This window comes from Carcharodon carcharias, chromosome 6 (assembly GCF_017639515.1).
Source record: "Carcharodon carcharias isolate sCarCar2 chromosome 6, sCarCar2.pri, whole genome shotgun sequence".
Lineage (NCBI taxonomy): Eukaryota > Metazoa > Chordata > Chondrichthyes > Lamniformes > Lamnidae > Carcharodon > Carcharodon carcharias.
The window spans coordinates 77,952,282-77,971,515 of NC_054472.1; positions in this window are offsets into that span (position 1 = coordinate 77,952,282).

The window sequence follows — 19,234 nt, forward strand, 5'->3', positions numbered from 1 at the left end:
CCCACACCATTCTTTGAGCTCCGCAGTGAACTCTCTAATCTGTTTGACCCTAGCGTGGCTAGGTATTGACCCAGAGATGATTACCTTTGAGGTTCTGCTTATTAATTTAGATTCTAGTTCCTCAAACTCCCTCAGCAAATTCTCAATCTACCTATGTAGTTAGTTCCTATATGGACCACAACACCTCTTCCTCTCACTCCAAGTTCATCTTCAGCTATAAGGAGATGTCATTAACCCCGGCAACAGGCAGGCCCATAACCCTCCGAACTCCTAGTTGCAGCTGCAGAATACAGCATCTATCCCCCTGACTATACTGTGCCCTCCTTTTCCCACTGGCACTTGAATGACATCCTGTACCATGGAACAGTGGTCAGTTTGCTCAGCCAGCCTCAGACTTCTCCCTCATCCACACCGGCAGCAAGAACTTCATACGCTGTTGGGTAACGCTGAGGCTCCTCCAGCAATGCACCTGGGGCTGACTCATTGTCACACCATCCTTTTGCTGACTGCTATGCAGATCTGTACCATTTTCTAATTTAAGGTGTGAAGCTGCCAGCCGGGATCAAAATGCCCTGGTAACTCTCCCCCTCTTACTTCAGACTCCAGCTCAACAATTCTGAGTTGACACTCTTTGAGATGCAAACTGTTGCTGCAGACTTGGTTATCCAAGGTCACAATTTTTTCCAAGAACCCCAACAAGCTGCATTTGTAGCACACCACCTGCATTGTCACCTCTATCTAACTTGTTTATTTATTTAACCAGCAGTGATCCACAAAACATTTGCAGTCATATTAGTGCCCTTATTGCAACAGTACTTCTTTAAATGCAGGATTTCTAGTTATTCTTTCACCAAAGACTTTAACAATCAAAACAACTCACTCTGGAAAAATACATAAAGCTGTCCATATGTAAAAACAGACCTAGGAATATAAATACAAATTTTGTCCACAGACTGGCGCTGTGGCTTGCTTATAATTATAGAATACTAAAGTCATTGGGAACTGTTTTCTCCTAAGTTGAAAAGGCAGCTTTATATTTGATGGGCTCAATATTATTAAAGGAATAGACAAATAGACACTCTGGATGGAATCTCCCCAGCCTTGTACTAAGCGTGGTAGCAGGCATGAGAAAAGATGTTTTACCCACCGGCTGCAATGGCGGATTTTCGTGCCGTATTGTCCTCTTCTTCCCTCACAAGTTATGCAGCTATAGGAAACACGCCGGATCACTAACAGCTTGCCTCCGAATTTCCTGCCACACTGTTACCTCGCTGCTTCCTCACTCCGGGCACCATATTTAAACTGCAGCCGCACACACAATTTTTAATACATGCAGCTCAGGACTGCTCCAGTGAAGGCATAGCCCCAAAAGCTAAGAAGAGTGCTGATCCCTGATTCAGTGATGCATCCCTGGAACTCCTTTTGGGCACCATAGACTCCAGCCGCAATGTCCTCATCGCCACTGGCCATAGGAGGCCCATCAGTCTCATTGCTCTGGCTTGGGAGGCGGTGGCAGAAATGGTCAGTGTCAAAACTGCACACAAGAGGTCGGCCATCCTGTGCAGAAAATGAGTGAATGATCTCATCCGTGCCACCAGGGTAAGTCAACTATCTCATCACTCTAAATTCACACACTCACAAGCCCATCACACATTCACTGGCATCTCACTCGCTACCAGCTCAAGGGACATCACCACTCACTCTCTCACACATCCTCACATCTCCATCTGGCCTCATCTCTGGGGATCTCCTCCTCATCCCATCCATGGTTCCACTCAGTACACATGCATGCCGGGCATCCTTCTCATTTGGTCTGACATGCACCTTGCTCACACTCTCTCTGTTTTATGCAGCACAATCAATGGGAGAGTTCCCAGACCTGGGGGTGCAGTGTCGGACACTCACTCTGTTCGACAGTCATGTGTTGGAGCTGGCCGGAGAGGATGTGGACTGTTCCTGCAGCGATGGTGAGGTTGCTGGCAAGCATCCACTTAAGGATCCTACACCACATCACCCCTCTGTCAATGCTACTCTGGGTCCACTGTTCCATGTGTAATGCGACTGCCAAGCACTAATAATCTCCACTTTCTCTCTTAGGCACATCGCTCTCAGGCAACCGTCACCCCGGCCCCAGCTCTGAGAGCACCTTGGCTGAGGACCCTGAGGGCAGCACCGTTGAAGACATGTCACGGCGTCACACAAACCCTCCCCAAGCGCAGCAGCACATACCTCTGTAGGATCTAGATGCTGAGCAGCCTCAAGATCACAATCCAGTGAGCAGAGCACACAATCTGTTCCAGAGCAGGCGGAGGCAGGAACATCTGAGGTCGTCAGCACTCGGGGGACTGCTGGAGGCAAGGAATCCGCTGAGTCTGATCAGATGATGAGCCTCTGGACTTGGTCCTCAGTCAGTTTTTAGAGCTGCAAAGACAATCACCAGAACATCAGGAAGAGATGTCTGGTACACTCCTCAAATTGCAAGGGACAACGGAGGAGTCCGTCCACCTTTAGTCTGATGTGACGGTGCCAGCATGCCAACACTCACAGGATTGCGGCTACCATGGAAATCTTGGTCCAGGATATTGGTCCTGCACTACTGCATGGGCTGAACTCCATTCTGCTACCATAGTTGGCCTCCAACAGCGTCAATGCGAGAGGGTTGCGAGGCAGCTCGATCTCACTCAGCTTCCCCTTGTCCTCAAGGAGTCAGCTAGGCATCTTCGGGCACCCACAGAGAGGAGGATCAGCAGCTCGACCATCCACCCAGGTGACTACGGGAATGCCCGGCCGATCCGAATCCCTTCTTCCTGTGACGCCATCATCTCTAGCTGTGTAGGCCGAGGAGGGTGTGCCTGGCCCACAGCAGGATACCCAAAGCCGGGTGAGGCCCTCCAGAAGATGCTATCCAGTCTCAGCCCTCCAGAGGATGCCTGCCAAAGTCATCACTGACAACAGGGCCTAGCTGTTAGCAGGCCTCCTCCACCTCCACTGTGGATGTCGGGGGAGCACCAAGATGTAGTGACCGGGTTAGCAAGGTTAAAAAGATGAAGTTGCATCGCATGGGCACAGGTGTTAATCACTTGTGCATAATGTTCACTACTGTAAATGAACTCCCAAGAATTGTCTTTGGCTGCTTATTATGATGAGCAGAGTTTGTGTCATTCAGATGTGAAACCTTGGTTCCTGCACAAAATAAAGGCAGGTGTCTCAGTCCAGGGCCTCTTCCCTGTGCAGTGTGTAACCTTCAGAGCAAAGTGATGGTCAGGCTTCACACTCACTGGCCACATTACTGACGCCTGCACATCGACGGTGCTTGTCATTGCTGCCAGAATGTCGTGGGCAGGTGTCACAGAGTTCCATCATTCTCTCTGTGTGCTCTCAGCATCTTTGAGTTGGGGCTGGCCCCCAATCTCTTCAGTATCTGTGTCTGTGCTCCTGAAAGAGGCAGGTGCTGAAGGCTGCAGAAAGATCAGGTGCACTTGAAGTTTCGGGGCTGCATCTCCATGATATGTCCTTGATCACAGAGCGCAAGCAAGTTGCCCTCAGCCAGATAGGTGTCAGGCATTCACAGAGGCAATGTGAAGATCTATGGAGTGTCCTCACTGCATGCTCTCATTACCCTCCTGAAATCTTGCAACTATTAGGGCCTCTGCTGTGTCCCCATGAGATGAGCCTGAGCACTGAGGGTATGTGCGCTGCCATCACCCACACATGGGTCAAACATTCACAGATGTAAGATGAGGATGCCAGGACTGTCCTCACTGCATCTCGTCACCATCCTCCACGAATCTGGTGGATATTAGGGCCTCACCAGCGCGTCCTGCCTCATCTGGTCAGTGCGATGGCCTCATCACTGGAATCCTTCCCTTCACAGATCTCATCACGGTCATCCCTTCGACACCCTCCTTATCGTTGCAGTGCCAGGTAGTGCAGTGCGTAGTAAGCTACGATGATGTGTGACTGTATTGCAGTACTCCACCAGATTGTCGAGGCACCTTCATTTTTAATATGCCTATTATTTGCTCCACCGAAGCCCAGATTGTGGCATGAGCCTCATTGTACCGTTGCTCCTCTGCAGTCTGAGACCGCCGCACGGGTGTCATCAGCCACGTTCTCTGTGGGTAGCCCTTGTCCCCAAGGAGCCACTCTGCATCCTCTGTGGACCCTGGAAGATGTCAGGGGTTTGAGACCTGCTAAGGATGAGCATGGACTCCCCCTGGGGATCGTGCTTAGACTTGTAAGATGCATTTGTGGTGGTCACACACAAGCTGAGCATTCAGCAAGTGGAAAGCCTTGCTGTTGGCTTAGTTGACTGCTTGTTGCCATGGAGATCTAAGTGCCACATGAGTACAGTCGATGGCACCCTGCACCTGTGGGAAACCAAAGATTGCCACAAATCCCAACGCTCTTGCTTCCTGGCTTGCTTGATCCCAGTTGAAAGGCTTTTGTGGAGATGGTGTCTGTGACCTTCTGTATGCATTTGTGTGTGGAGGCTTGCGAGATCCCACACAGGTCACCTGTGGAGCCCTGGAAGGAGCCATTGACGTAAAAATTGAGTGCTGCAGTCACTTTCATGGCCACTGGCAGTGGATACCCTTCCTGCCTCCATGGTGCCAAATCCTACAGCAGTTGGCATATGTGACCGACCAGCTTCCTAGACAAACACAGTCTTTGGCGACACTGGGTCTCAGTCATCTACAGGATTAACAAGCACCTTCTATAGACCCTCAGTCTAGCAAGGCCCTTACAAGCAACGGTTCACTGTGGATCTTCAGTTGCATGTGCAGCAGGCCCTGCCACCCCTTCATCTTGAGTGTGGTGCTCCTCCTATTGGCGAGCCAGGTGCCTCTGTTGCACTCTTTTCCTTCCTCTCTGCTCTCTGTAAGCCATGAGCCATACAGCTAGATCACCAGGCTCCCTGATCCTGATGTTCTCCTCCTGCAGGATCAGAACGAGACGTATGAGTTAGCATCTATGTCCCTCGGTTAAATCTGAAGGCTCCTTCACACATGCCGGAGAGTGCTGGTCACCACTTGGATGGCCAGTGTGTAGTGTGCTTCATGGCTATCAGAAACCCCACCCACATCCACCCCACCTGACTGATTGGCGGCAGCTTTGCCCATCGGACTGCATGCTGTGCTCTCAGCTCAGGTGCAGGCATTCTCCTAACCTGCACTGCAAGGCTGCACTGTAAGATTGAGTCATGAGGAATACTGGTCCAAACCTTAATAAAGACATTGCAAGGGGCTGTGAGTGCCTCCACCAGTGACTGTGTCATGGCCACCTTTCACAAGAGGATTCTACAACTTGCCCAGTTAGCCAATTATTCTGTAGCCCCCTAAAATGCACATTAATTTTCAGTCTGCGCCTGAGGAGTGAAAAGTTCTGGAGCATTTGGTGGTGCATTTATGCTTTTGCGTCACTTGAGTGGGCAGTAAAAGCTTCAGAGGCCTGACTCCAAGCATGTCAATGGAGCTGCAGCTGAACAGTCTCAGCTGCGGAAGAATGCTCACTTTTGACAAGTTTTTCCAAGTGTGTGGTCACTTCCCTCACCCCCAACCCTCCTCTCCCAACCCTCACCACACCCAGCAGATGGTTGTGTACTTCCTTCAGTCTGTGTTGCCTTGCGCACCACCACTGTGCACCCCCCATTCCCCATCCACACTGGTACCCTTGCCCCGGTACCACACTGAAAACCAGCCGGGAAAAAGTGACATGCCTGTGTCCTCCCCTCCAAATGCGCGGCATCTGTTCCTTGATGCCCTATGGGCGATCCTCGTAAGTGCTGCGCATGATTGTATGTACTCAGTGGTTCAAGAAGGCAGCTCACCAGCACCTTCTCAAGGGCAACTGAGGATGGGCAATAAATGCTGGCCTAGCCAGCGAAGCCCACATCCCAGAATGAATAATAAAAAAAAACCTCAGAGTTCCCCTTAAAGTTCAGCTTTTAAAGGCAGTCGTAAATCACACTGTTCTGAAGTCATGCCGAAGTGAGAGGTAAATTTGACGAGGGGGCATGATTCTGGTGTGCAGCCACAATGATAAGATGCAAATGTATTGAAATTAAGTTCCTGAGGTTGGATGGCAGGAAACATGACCTGCCTTTGATGTGCAGAGTGAACAGTCGCAAACTGGTGTGACAATAACATAATACCGATGTTTGGCTTTCTCGCCATATTGTCCGCTCAAGCCCACCATGATGCCTGCCACCCACAGGAGCGGAAAATTCTGGTCTCTATTTCCTTGAAATATGGCTGCTATAATTTTAACACCAATCATTAGAAAAAAAATTCCCTACTACCAATCTAGCTCCATGACAAAATCCCTACAGGAACATAGTACTTAGGAGCAGGAATATGCCATGCAGCCCTTCAAGCCTGCTCCACCATTCAATAAGACAATGGCTAAATTGGTTGTGGTCTAATCTCCACTTGCCTGTATGCATTCCATAAGCCTTGATTCTCTTGTCTAACAAAAATCTATCTACCCTATTTAGGATTTAAGTTTCGTAGCAACAGTATAACTGCTCCTCCCTTGAGTCTAAGGCCTGAATATTTGTGGGGATGGAGAGGGTTTCCAGCTCAGCCAAAATGCCCCTGAATCCCAAATCCAGATGTCCTTTCCACAAATCTGGCGCCCACCATTTTTGCCAGCAGGGGAACTGGGGTGGGTTGTAGTTTGCACATACGTGGTTCACAGTAGAAGCTGCACGTATAAAGACATAGATTCCTTCAGTCAGATGCAATTTTTGTCACTCAGGTTTCTGAAATAAGACTTGAGGGTTTTATACTTTTCATGAGAAGGCCTAAACTCACCAGAGTCCCTTGGAAAGGTACCCTTTTAGAGAGGCCCAGGGGCCACTTTGGGAGAAGTCAAGTGCCCTTTGGGAAAAGTCATGTGCCCTTTGGGATTGTTAAAAGTAGGCATAAATGTACATAAAAATTGGATAAACTTATTGGAACTGTCAAGCTGTCAAGGCATTTAAATCTCCTGCCCTTTAATTTTTTTAAAAAAGTCTGCAGTTTAAAGAAATCAGTGTCTGCTATTTTGCTCCATCTATTAATATAAACTTGAGAGTTTTCATTATGGGATTTGTTCTGTGTGACTGATTTCACAATATAACATTATCACAGTGGGTGCATGTCAGTTCATAGTTTGATTGACAGCTCCAAGTGCTTATAAAGTCTTTGATGTGGGGCTATGAATATAAATGCTTGTTTTTTTAAATGGGGATTAAGTACTTGAATGAACGTTTGTTTTTATAAGGGATTAAGTAGATGAAGGAATTTAATGTAGGGCAGAATTTTCCAGTCTTGCCAGCAGCAGGAAACATGGTGGACAGGGGCACACAATTTGGCTCAATGCAAAATATCTGTTTCCCGATGACAGGATAAACTGTTTGAATTTAGTTTCTCTGGCTTTCAAGGCAGGTTAAAGGTTGGTTGAGCTTCCCAATGAACAATGTCGGGAACCTAATTTGCATCCATTAGCATTTGATGCATGGCCATTAAAAGGCCACCTTGCTGGAATTAATTCCACCCTCCAAATTAAGTTCCCTGACAGCGAGAATTTAGAATCTTCATGTTTATGCTTGTATATTCATGGTGTGCACCTGGTGAGCTTAACGTCTTCCACAACTTTGAGGTCAGTAGATGCTGCTTTTGCCTTCATGGGGACTGCGCATGACTTCACTCATATCAAGTTCTGGTAGCAAATGTTGTGCCAAGGCTGGACATTGGATGCAGGCTAAGCAGAGAAGAAGGAGGATGTGTCTTAGAGGGCAGAGTCAGTGGTGTCAATGGTGGGGTCCTCAGGGCAGTGGTGATAGGAGGGAACAGTCACAGTCAGAGGGGGGAGTGGGATATGGTTGGATGGCAGGTCCAGGGTGGGAGTTTGGTAAGTGAAGGTCTCATGGTTGAGGGGGGATTATAGAGGGGTCAAAGTCAAGGTGGGTATGGGGACGATAACGGGTGCCAGTTCTGAGGGGAGGGAAGGCATGTTTAGATGGATCATAATAGGATCCAGGGCAATGGGGGTAGATTTAAGTCTGACAGAGGGGAGAGGATTGGTGATATTGGGTCAGGGGTGGGAAGTTGGTGGGTAATGAGAGAGGGTAGAAGGTGGTGGAGTGAGTCTGGAATGTGATGTGCACCATTTTTCAAATCTGACATTCACCATGCAGTTAGTCAGCCGGTAAGGTCCTTCGGAATGGGAGAAGGTTTTTTTGAGTGGATGGAGTTCAAGGTCAGCACAATCGGCCCACTAAAAGGACCTTAATTATGTGGCAACTGGATGTCAATCATACTCAGTTGCGTTCTCCTCTCTATGGTAAAGTGTAAATGGCAGCAGGTTTGTTCCCGACTCATGGGTCTCATGACATTGAGATCCCAGCAGGATGTGGAGCTGATGTTCATTCCATGGCATTTTCTATCTGCTGCTGTCAGAGGCAGGAATGAAGGGAGGGAGATAGGTGGATGCCTCCAAGGGGCACGGCTGATGGAAGGCAGCTAACTTGCAACTGCAAATCCCCATCCTCTTGGGTGAATGGTCATGGCTGACAAGGACTCGTGTGGATAGTTTTTCTATGATGCCAAAGCAATGGTCTGTCTATTGCGTCTCGAGGGTAGTGGGGACAAGTGGCATAGTGTCAGAGGGGGGATTCTTGCACTTGACTTTCACCCAGATGGAGCGTCCATAGCAGATTGGCACAGGGCCAGGAAGGGCGAAGGCCTGAGCAGCAATAGGCGGGGGCCTCAAGAGTGTCAAGATGCTTGTGAACAGGGCCCACTACAATGGCGAGCTTTGGCCTGATCATGGGTATATCACAGGCAGTGTTCATATCTAGAAATGAGCGAAAGCAATGCTGAAGACGTCTTTGTATATCCCGGGATGTGGTTTCTCCTATCTGTGAGTTTCTGCAGCACAAGCTGCGACCATAAGGACTCTGTAGGAGTAATGCGGAGCTCCTGACCTGCATTAGGTGAATAGCTGTTTGGGTGCCATTTAAACATGGAGCCAGGACCTTTGACCCCATGATGTAATGGCAGGCTGGGCAACTTCCTGCCTTCCTAAACATGAAATTCACCGTGCTCCTCACGGATGCATGACTCATGAGCTGCACGGTGGAAGATCATGCGTGTTCAGCCATCCCGCCATCCAGCAGGAATCAGTCCAATTTTCCCGCCTACCACTAGGCTTAGACTCCAGAATGGACGATTCTGCCCATAGTAAATGGGTTTTATCAATGAGGGTGTTGTTTTTTAAATAGGGAAGCCATCCAAAGACACTTAGAACTTTATTTTATTTCCTCCTAGCATGGGTCCTGAGTCTTCCTATGGTGGATACTAGGTGAGTTGGTACGGAGGGTGTAAGGGCAAAGGGTAGTGGGTGTGGGTGTGGGTGGTGGCATGAGTTGGCATGAGGTTGGCATAGGGGTTATAAAGGGCCATGGAGGTGTGTAGAGGGGCATAGTGTGGCATGGGGTATGAGGAGCCATTAGGGTGGTCAGAGTGGCATAGGTAGCATGGAGGGCATGAGGGGTCATGGGGTTGGGTGAGGGATATAGGTTTCAAAAGGCTGTATGAGAGGCCATGGGAGTGGGTGGGGAGCATGTGGTGGCAGGGATGGGGCATGGAGAGTGTTTGGGGGGGTAAGGAATGAGCGAGCAGTAAGGACCAGAGTGCCGTTTATTCTTTTTCTTACAAGTCCCTGAGTACCAAGGTTGGCCTTTCACACAGCCTGCTTTGGCACTCAGCAGCCCCAGAGCTCCCACCTCACTGATCCAGGGGGGCAGCAGGCCCAATTCCCATTAACACCACTGTCCCTCACTCCCGGAGCGAAAATTAGAACCTCTGGGGCACATTCTCCCAAGTTGGGTTTGTGAAGTCGGGACTCCCCCCAATTCTGTGCTCCCAACACGAGAGCAAAAATCGAAGTCTAAGTTTGTGTGGTGACATGCCCATTGGAGTTAGACTGTGTCGAAACTCTAGAGGGTAGAGATTGCCAGCATCTTCTTTGTCTATAGAATCAATGATGATATATTTTTTATAATTCATCTGACAAATTTTCTAAAAAGAATTCATTCAAATCTAGTGAATCTTCATTTTTAGCAAAAAGAATAGCTTTCAAATCGTATGTTGTATCAAGTAATCGTCCCTGTCATTTAATCACAATTAACCAAATCCATCAGCTTATCCACCCTCCCTAAGCTACCACATCCCATGCCATTCCATCAAAAACTGAATATTATTATTTAGATTAATTTATTAGATATTTTTAAAAATGTAACTTATAATTTTTAGTCTTTTAACTAATTACATCTTCTAGTTTAAGTTATAGGTAGATTAAATTTAATATTTAACTGCAACATGAACCATTACAAAATGGCAAGCAAAGAAGCAGCACCTCCTTTCCCCTTAGCACTTCATTCCCAATCTTTACAGTCTAATTGTGATTTACTCCATTCTGTAACCACTTTGCACGTCAGCTTGTTCGGTTTACTTTTATTGCCTTTTTTGAGCAACACTTAAGTTCCAACAGTTGTTCACAGCAATTAGTATCTATTCAGGCAATCACTTACAACTGCTGCTAATTGTGGTTAATTGCCACTGACAGCCAGTGTCTTTTACAGTTTTAAAGTTGTGAGTTAAATAAAAACAAAATGAAACTAAGGCCCAGATTTTCATCCCCGGGTCGGGGTTGCCAAATCGGGAGATTTCCCAACCTAACCTGTCCGCCTGCAGGTTAGAATTTTGGTGGGGTGGTGGGGGGTGTGGAGGTGGGGTGGGGGGGGGCGCGGGTGAAGGGAAGAGGGGGCGGGGTGACAGGGTGGGAGAGGGTGGGTGTGGTGGGCTGAAACAGGAGTCGGGGTGGTCATCCCCAGAATGAATGCCTAAGCTCCCGGGTGAGGAAGTGGGCTGGGCATAAGGCCTGCCTCTGTGCCCTGGCACTATGCTCAAGTAAATAAAAGATAATAATAAAACCAAAAACATTCCTCCAGTCCTCACAACCCCACACACTCCCCATACCCCATCCAGGCCGACCAATGCCAACCCATGTCCCCCCACCCACGCCCATGGTCTCCATGGCCCCCATGTCAACTTAGTGCCCCTCTTTCCACCCCCATGGCGCCCATATCCCCTATGCAAATTTCCCACCACCTTGGGCCCATATTCCCAATGCCAACATAGTGCCCCATTTCCCCCATGCACCTGTTTCAACTTACTGCTCCTCTACACATCCACATTTCCCCATGCCCCCATGCCAACTTAGTGCCAACTCGTACCTACTACCATTACCCACTCCTTGCCAATTCACCTAGTTCTTTGACAGCTTTGACACTTCCTAGACAGCTTTGACATGCTTGACACTTCCTGGATAGCTTTGGCAGGTTTGACAGCTTTGACACTTCCTAGATAGCTTTGACAGGTTTAACAGTTTTGACACTTGCTGAAGAGCATTAACAATTTTGATAGCTGGACAGTTCCTTGACAGCTGGACAGTTTTTTGACAGCCGAACAGTTCCTTGACAGCTAGGCAATTCCTAGACAGCTGGAAGCTAGTTAACAGTTCCTTGACAGATGAACAGGACCTTAGTAGCTGGACAACTCTTCAACATTTCCCTGACATCTGGACAGTTCCTTGATAGCTGGACATCTCTTTAACAGCTATTTGACAGTTGGACAGTTCCTTGACAGTTGGACAGTTCCCAGGCAGCTGGACAGCTCTTTAACAGTTCCCTGACAACTGGTAAATTCCTTGATCTGGTCAGCTCTTTGACAGCCTGACAGTTCCAATGATGTTGTTCATAAAAAGTGCATAACTATGTTCAATTTTAATAATCCCAAAGGGTACCTTACCTCTCCCAAAGGTGTCCTCAGACCCTATCCAAAGGGGCATGTTACCTCTCCTGGCGATCCAAAACACCCACCAAGTTCAGATTCCTCTTACCTGTTCTATTCCGCACACTCTGGATTCCACACTCAAGTTATCCCAAAATCCCACTTCAGTAGAGGTAGCTGGTAATTTAAGTGGCCAACTGCCTCCACGAATTGTACATGCGTGAACTCTGGCCCTACTTCAGCCCCGCCCCCATGAAGATGGGAAATGCCGGGTCTGCGGGCTCTCTGTCATGGCAAAAATCTGGGCCTAAGTTTCAGAATGACGATACTCACCCACTATTGCTTACCAACGAGCTCTACTTGTACTAAATTCCCAACTTTTACACTCTGTTTATGATGTATTCTGCTTACAACTGCTCTATGAAGCCACTCTATAATTGAAACAAATCAGTTGCCGAGACCTGGTCTCCATATTAAAAGACACTTAACTTGAACTGAAATGAGACACAAATAACAATGATTGCTTTCTTCTGTGACATAATCTAAATACTCCACCTTACAAAGGAATGCAGTCTGCAAAACACTGTGTTGTGGAATAGGATATAGGTTTACCTCCATGTTTCCCATGGCGAGCTTGCATCTCAGATACTTTGTCCTCAGGCAAAGAGAATTTATGAACTCAACCTCACAGTTCTGTCAGCTATTATTCATATTACCAGAACCATTCAACTAAGCTACTGTTGTAACGTCATCAAAAAAGTTAATATAAATGATGGAAGCCATGAAGTTCATCTTTGTTCATCCAGTCAGCAAGTTAAAGATTTTTGCCACCATTTCAAGTGTGAATCATTCTTTGCAAACCATGATCAAATATGTTCCAGGCTTTGTAAACCTAACTACTGGATTGCAACATTTTACAACCCATTGGGCCAAATCTTCCAGTCTCTGGGTCATCAGAGACCGGACGTATGACTGAAATGCATGCTGGGACCTTGTAGAAGTCCTGACACACGGACCTACATGGGAATTGCCCGAAAAGTTTAAATTTTCAATAGGCAATTTACCTGTTGCTTGGGATTCTGCGCCAATGTCCCTGCCTCTGAGCTAGAGTCAGAGACTTGGGGGAGATCCGCAGAACTTACCTGGATAGTAGCCTAGGAATGTTAGGCAGTATAAAACCTAGTCTAACACCTGGGTAACTACACAACAAACCCCAGCTCAATCAACCCCCGCTGAAACCCCAACTATCCCCCGATCCCCAGCTACCTCCTGACCCCCCCTCCCCCCGACCAACTACTCCCCCCGACTGCCCCTCGACCCCTTGAATACCACTTTGACCACCTGACAACCCCCCCCCCCCCCCCCCCCACAACGCAACCTGACTACCCCCAATCTGACCCAATCCCTGACTACACTCCGGACCACCTGATTATGCCCCATGACCTGACCCAACTACCCTCAGACTTGACCCGACTCTACCCCTGGCCAGACCTTACTGAAACATCAAACTTAATAACCCTCCTAACCACTCAACTATCAACTACCCTCCTGACCCTACTTGACTAAACCACTGACCCGACTACCCATAACTCATCTACCCACTGTTTACCTGCCTCACCCACTTACCCATGTCACTTACCCATTCATTCACCCAACCATGTACTCATCCATTCACTAACATTCAAAGACTGAACATTTAAACGGTAGCTAACACTGTAAAAAAGGGCCCTTATCCTGTCTTCCTGACTATTCCACACCAATCAGATTCCCTGAGGGATGCTGCGCTGTGCATTTCTGTGAAAGCGGGGATCGGAACACCCTGGAAAAAAAGTGCAGCAAGGTCGAGTCAGTGGAATTTACAAACCTAGCGCCAAACCACTTGTGAAAGAAAAAAATGATGAAATTGGATCTTAAAACTCTGGTAGAATAATGAAATTGAAGAATAAGATTGCAGAACCTAATTTCTGCCACTGCATGTCACTGTTAAGCTTTGTAATTATGTTGTGGAGTATTTACAATGTGTGTTGACGTCTAGGCCTAGAATGTGCTGCATATTTGAGCCTGGAGATGCATGTAACTGGGGCACAAATCAATGCAGAGACTAAGAGACCAGGGATTTTGGTTGTAAATAACTTCTGCACATTATTACAATGTTCCCAAATCTCCTTGCTCTTTTACATTTATCAATCCATCCACCCACAAAACCAACCCCGCTCCAACTTTCAAATCTGAGTGTCGTGCAAATATGCAAGTTTGGAGATTGTGTACAAATTGTGATCAGATTTCAGGTGCTCAGGTAGCTTAGTCACCTGAAGAAAGCTCAAAATCAGCGGACCCATGAGGCACTGAAGGTAGTATCATCCTTTCTCATACTAGCCAGCTAAATTAGCATTCAATTTTGAAAATAAAAAGTTAAAACTCAATTTTGCTGCCTCAACGCCTGCTTTATATTACCATTGAGAAGGAGGAACAAGAGAGTGGACCAGAGGCTGGAGGCCTGAAGACAGCAACACATTTGAAGGTATCCTGACTCAGAGATATATAGACATCAAATCATCACCCAGAAGGAAAAACCAGTAAAACTTGGAAATGGTTGGTACTGGTCCAAACTAGAGTTTGGACCAATACCAGTCATTTCCCAAATTTAACTGCTTTTCCTTCTGGGCACGTTCTAGACGTCTAAGGGGTTGGCTGTTTAATGGCTGTAATTTACAAAGGATGCCATCAGCTAACTGTATGACTTGTTTAGGTCATTTTGGGTCAAGATTATGCAGGATTAGTCAAGGGGCTGCAGTATTGATCTGTAATCTTGGTCATTAGCCTGGTGGGTGGAACAATGCTAGCTGTTAGATCCTGCAAGACCTCAACATTAAAATGGAAGCCACAACCCATCTTGTCATCCAGTCCTAAAGCCTGAAGGTCAACACTCTGAAAGTGGAAGCCCTGACTGATTCCTCACTGTCACCTACTGGGCAACCTGTTGCATGTCCCAATACTCTAACACTGCCTATGTAACATTGGCAATGGGCATTCCCTAGCCTTGGAGACCATACCAGTGAGAAGCTCATCCAATAAAGGAAAGCATTCCATATGCTTTCTTTACCATCTTATCCACCTGCCCTGTCACCTTCAGGGGCCTGCACTCCAACGTCTCTCACTTCCTCAACTTCTCTCAATATTCTCCCATTTATTGAGTATTCCATAACTTTGTTTACCATCCCCAAACTCAACCAAACCATAGATATCATTCTGGACACAACAGCTATCCTCTTCACTATTAACTACACAGCTAATTTTTGTGTCATCTGCACATTTCCCAATCGTACCTCCCACTTTTATGTCCAAATCATTAATATATACAACAAACAGCAAGGGCTCCAACACTGACCCCTGTGTACACCACTGGAAACCGCTTTCCATTCGCAAAAACATCCATCGCTCGTTACCCTTTGTTTCCTGTTGCTGAGCCAATTTTGGATCCAACTTGGCACCTTTCCCTGTATCCCATGAGATCTCACTTTTCCGACCAGTATGCCATGTGAGACCTTGTCAAATGCCTTACTAAAATCCATGTAGACAATAACCACTACATTACCTTCATCAATCCTCCTTGTTACTTACTCAAAAAATTATGTTAGTAAGATTCGATCTTCCCCTAACAAAACCATGCTGACTGTTCCTGATCAACCTGTGCCTTTCAAAGTGACAGTTTATCCTGTCTCTCAGAATTTTCCCACCACTGAAGTCAGGCTGAAGTTGGTCTATAATTTTCTATCCCTTGCACCCATTTTAAATAATGGTACAACATTTGCAGACCATTAATCCTCTGGGACCTCGCCTGTATCTAGTGAGGATTGGAAAATGATCCTCAGAGCATCGTTATTTCCTCCCTGGCTTCCATTAACAGCCTGGGATACAATCAATCCAGCCCTGGTGATTTATCCACCTTCAAGGATGCGAGTCTGTCCAGTACATCCTTTCTCATTAGGCTTATTGTATCTAAAATTTCACACTCCTCTTTAACTAGATTGTCTGCACCATCCCTCTCCTTTGTGAAGACAAAGTACTCATTGAAAACCCTGCCCACATCTTCTGCATCAAACCACAAGTCGCTATGTACACCTCCGATAGGCCCTACCCTTTCCTTAGTTATTCTCTTGCGCTTAATGTACTATTAAAACATCTTTGAGTTTTCTTTGAATTTAACTGCCAATATTTTTTGTATCGTCTCTTTGCTTTCCTACTTTCCATTTTTACTTCACCCCTGTACTTTTTATATTCCTCTCGGCTTTCTACAGTATTAAATCTTTTGTGACCGTAATAAGCTTTTTCTGTTTTATCTTAGCCTGTATGTTTCTGGATAACCAGGCCACTCTAGATTTGGTAGCACCACCCTTTTTCTTTGTGGGGGCATGTCTACAGTGTGCCTGTAGAATCTCGCTTTTGAATGCCTCCCACTGATTTGACACTGTTTACCCTTCTAATAGTTGTATCCAGTCCACTCACGCCAGTTCACCTCGGAGCTTCGTAAAATCGTCTTCCCACAATTTAGCACTTTCACTCCCCTTCTATCTTTGTCCTTTTCCATAGTGATGCTAAATCTGACTGTATTACGTTCACTATCTCCAAAATGATCCCCCATCCCCCACTGCTACTTCATCCACTTGCCCAGCTTCATTTCCTAAGACAAAATCATGCTCTTCTGGTGCTCCCCAAGCAAGTGCTTTGTCAGGCATGAATGTCAAATCATATCCCACTGGCTCACCAATCTGTGACTGCCTGCTAGCTGGTCTTCCTAAAGAAGTGGCAGCAACCTGCACCTTTTCAGGGTCTTCCCTTTTGCCAAAAATTATCTTCTGATACGGGGTGGAAATGTTCGCTCACCCTGGTGGAATGCAACTGCACTGGGATTCAGCTGACAAAGGATGAGTGATTGACTCTGCTTGAGGGTGGCCTGAAAGTTGGCTGGGCAGGGGGCGGTGGGGGGGTGGTGCGATATAAGGTTACTTTCCCAAGAATGAATGCAGGCGCAAGGCTATGACTTGACAGTACTATAGGCACAAGCTGCAGGCAAAACCAGAATCGTCTCCCTCAATCCCCTTTGGAAGCTGCACCATGTCCCTCTGCCTCGGCCACACCTCCACCTCCCTTTCCTCCGCCTCATCCCCTACCTTCTTAACAGTTGCTGCCTTCTGACATCTTGACTGAGCTACCAGAAGAAAATAACAGCAGCTTAGAATGTCTGCCATTGCCATTCCTGAGATGCCATGGAGTTGGGAGTGGCAGCGGCTGGTGGCGAGGAAGCCTCTTTCAGAGAGAGTTAGGAAATTGACAGATACCCACTTGGCTCTGGGCTCTCCCATTCCTCCTACCTCAGCGTCCACCACAGAAACAGGATTCCAAGTGCTCAGCAGCTCCATTACCTTGCCCTCAACATGATGATCAGTGTGGGATATTCAATCCTCCCCCCACTGTTTGCGCTTTGCTGTCCAATACTAAGTAAACATACCTTATGCAGATCAATTATCTTACTAACCTATAAAGATGTGAGAAGAAGGAAAGCAGGAAATGCATAATTGAATATCCAGTACCTGTCCCAACTTGACATGCCATAAAATGTACTCGTATAACCTCTAGCATGTTGTACTGAACCATCATAACCATTACTCAAAGCTTATCCTGTCAGTTCTGTGAGGAGAGACAGAGGGCACTGAATGTTTATTGTGCAGAATAATATTCGGAAAATCCACACAGGACCTTTATAATTCAAACTGTTGGTGCCCAATAGAACTTAATACAGGAAATCCTTTTAATGTAGCCTAGCTTCATGAGACATATCCTATTAGCATCAGACAGGCTGGGCAGAGGAACAGGCAGTGTTATGTTTCTGCCTGCATTACCCAAATTTGTAAAATCTCAAGTCTATTTTTTGTTTGGCACGTATGGAATGAAATCAAAGAGATCAGAGAATTTTTGGATGAGACCCCAAGCACTAAGAAAGTTTCACCAAATTTGTGGAAGTCACTTTGGTTCAAAACATGAGAATCTTGATGGGCTAGGGAAGAATGAAGCAAGAGACTTTCTATAAGTTACAAGCTAGTATAATTATGCCTTGTACCCTACAGTCACTGACATACAGGTATGCATTCATCTTCAAAAGTGTCACACTTAGTGTACTACAATGCAAGGAGGCACTTGTTTGAGGTAATATTTTGGCATATGTTTGTCTTCAATTTCATAGGCCTGGAAGAACAGAGTGATAGAACTGTTAGAGTTCCTGAACAGACAAGCGTCTCATAGCACCTTGCTTCAATCTCAGCTCCTCGGTCAAAATCTAAAGACGACGACCATCACCATGGAAAATCTAAATAATGAGCTTGAGAAAGTAGCAATATAAGTTACAGTGGAGGCAATTTTAATTGAACCTGCCCATCAGGAAACAGAAGGGATCGGGTACAAAATTGATTTTCACACTGGACCAGATTCACTTTTTATTGAAACAATGGATGATAACATTGAACGAGGTGCGATACCAGCAATGCACCTGATTTCATCAGTTTCCCTACATACAGGTTAGGTAAAAATGTCCCCACAGTATCTGTGAGGAGCAGGCAGTGATAGTTGGAGCTGAAGAGCAGGCACCTGCTTCTTTGGGATTTGGGGAGGTTTTATGTCCTGGATAAATGAGTTTGTGGGACAACCAAACTCTAACTGCACGCCATCCTACGTTCTCATCAATTGCTGCTTGCAATCAATAACAGGGAGAGACTGATGTAAGAATGAACAGTGATGGTTTATTGAGACATAGGGCAAAGCACCAGATCATACATGCTCCAGAACTAGACTGACAGCTCCCGGTTGCCCGCACTGTACAGTGATTCATCAGTGCTGTCACAAGATCAGTACACTCACATTCTCTTAAAGGGACAGGATACCTCACTTTACCACATCCCTCCCCCTTTACTTAAAAGTACAGCTAACAAACTTAAATCACATTAACTAGTTACACAATAACAAGCATTTCAGGAGGCTTTCTCGGACGTGCTAAGCACCTTGGCTGGTTTTTCTGAGACCTCCTCTTCAGGTGACAGTTGTCCACTAGGTTCCTCAGATGGCAGGTTTGTCTCCCCGACTCCCTCGGGTCCCACAGGCCCCACCGGTACTTCCGAATTGTGTGACCTGCCCTCTACATGCGGTACAAACTCATGTATAGATGAAGACTGCATTTCTCCTTGTGGAACTGGTGTCCTTTTGCAGAGATGACCCATGTGTCATCTAATTATCTGGCTGTTTACTGATACATTATAAGGCAGGGGTCCAGTTACTGCGCTCACCTTGTCTAACAACCAATTAGGCCCATCTCCAAAGTTCTTTGCACGGACCATATCTCCCAT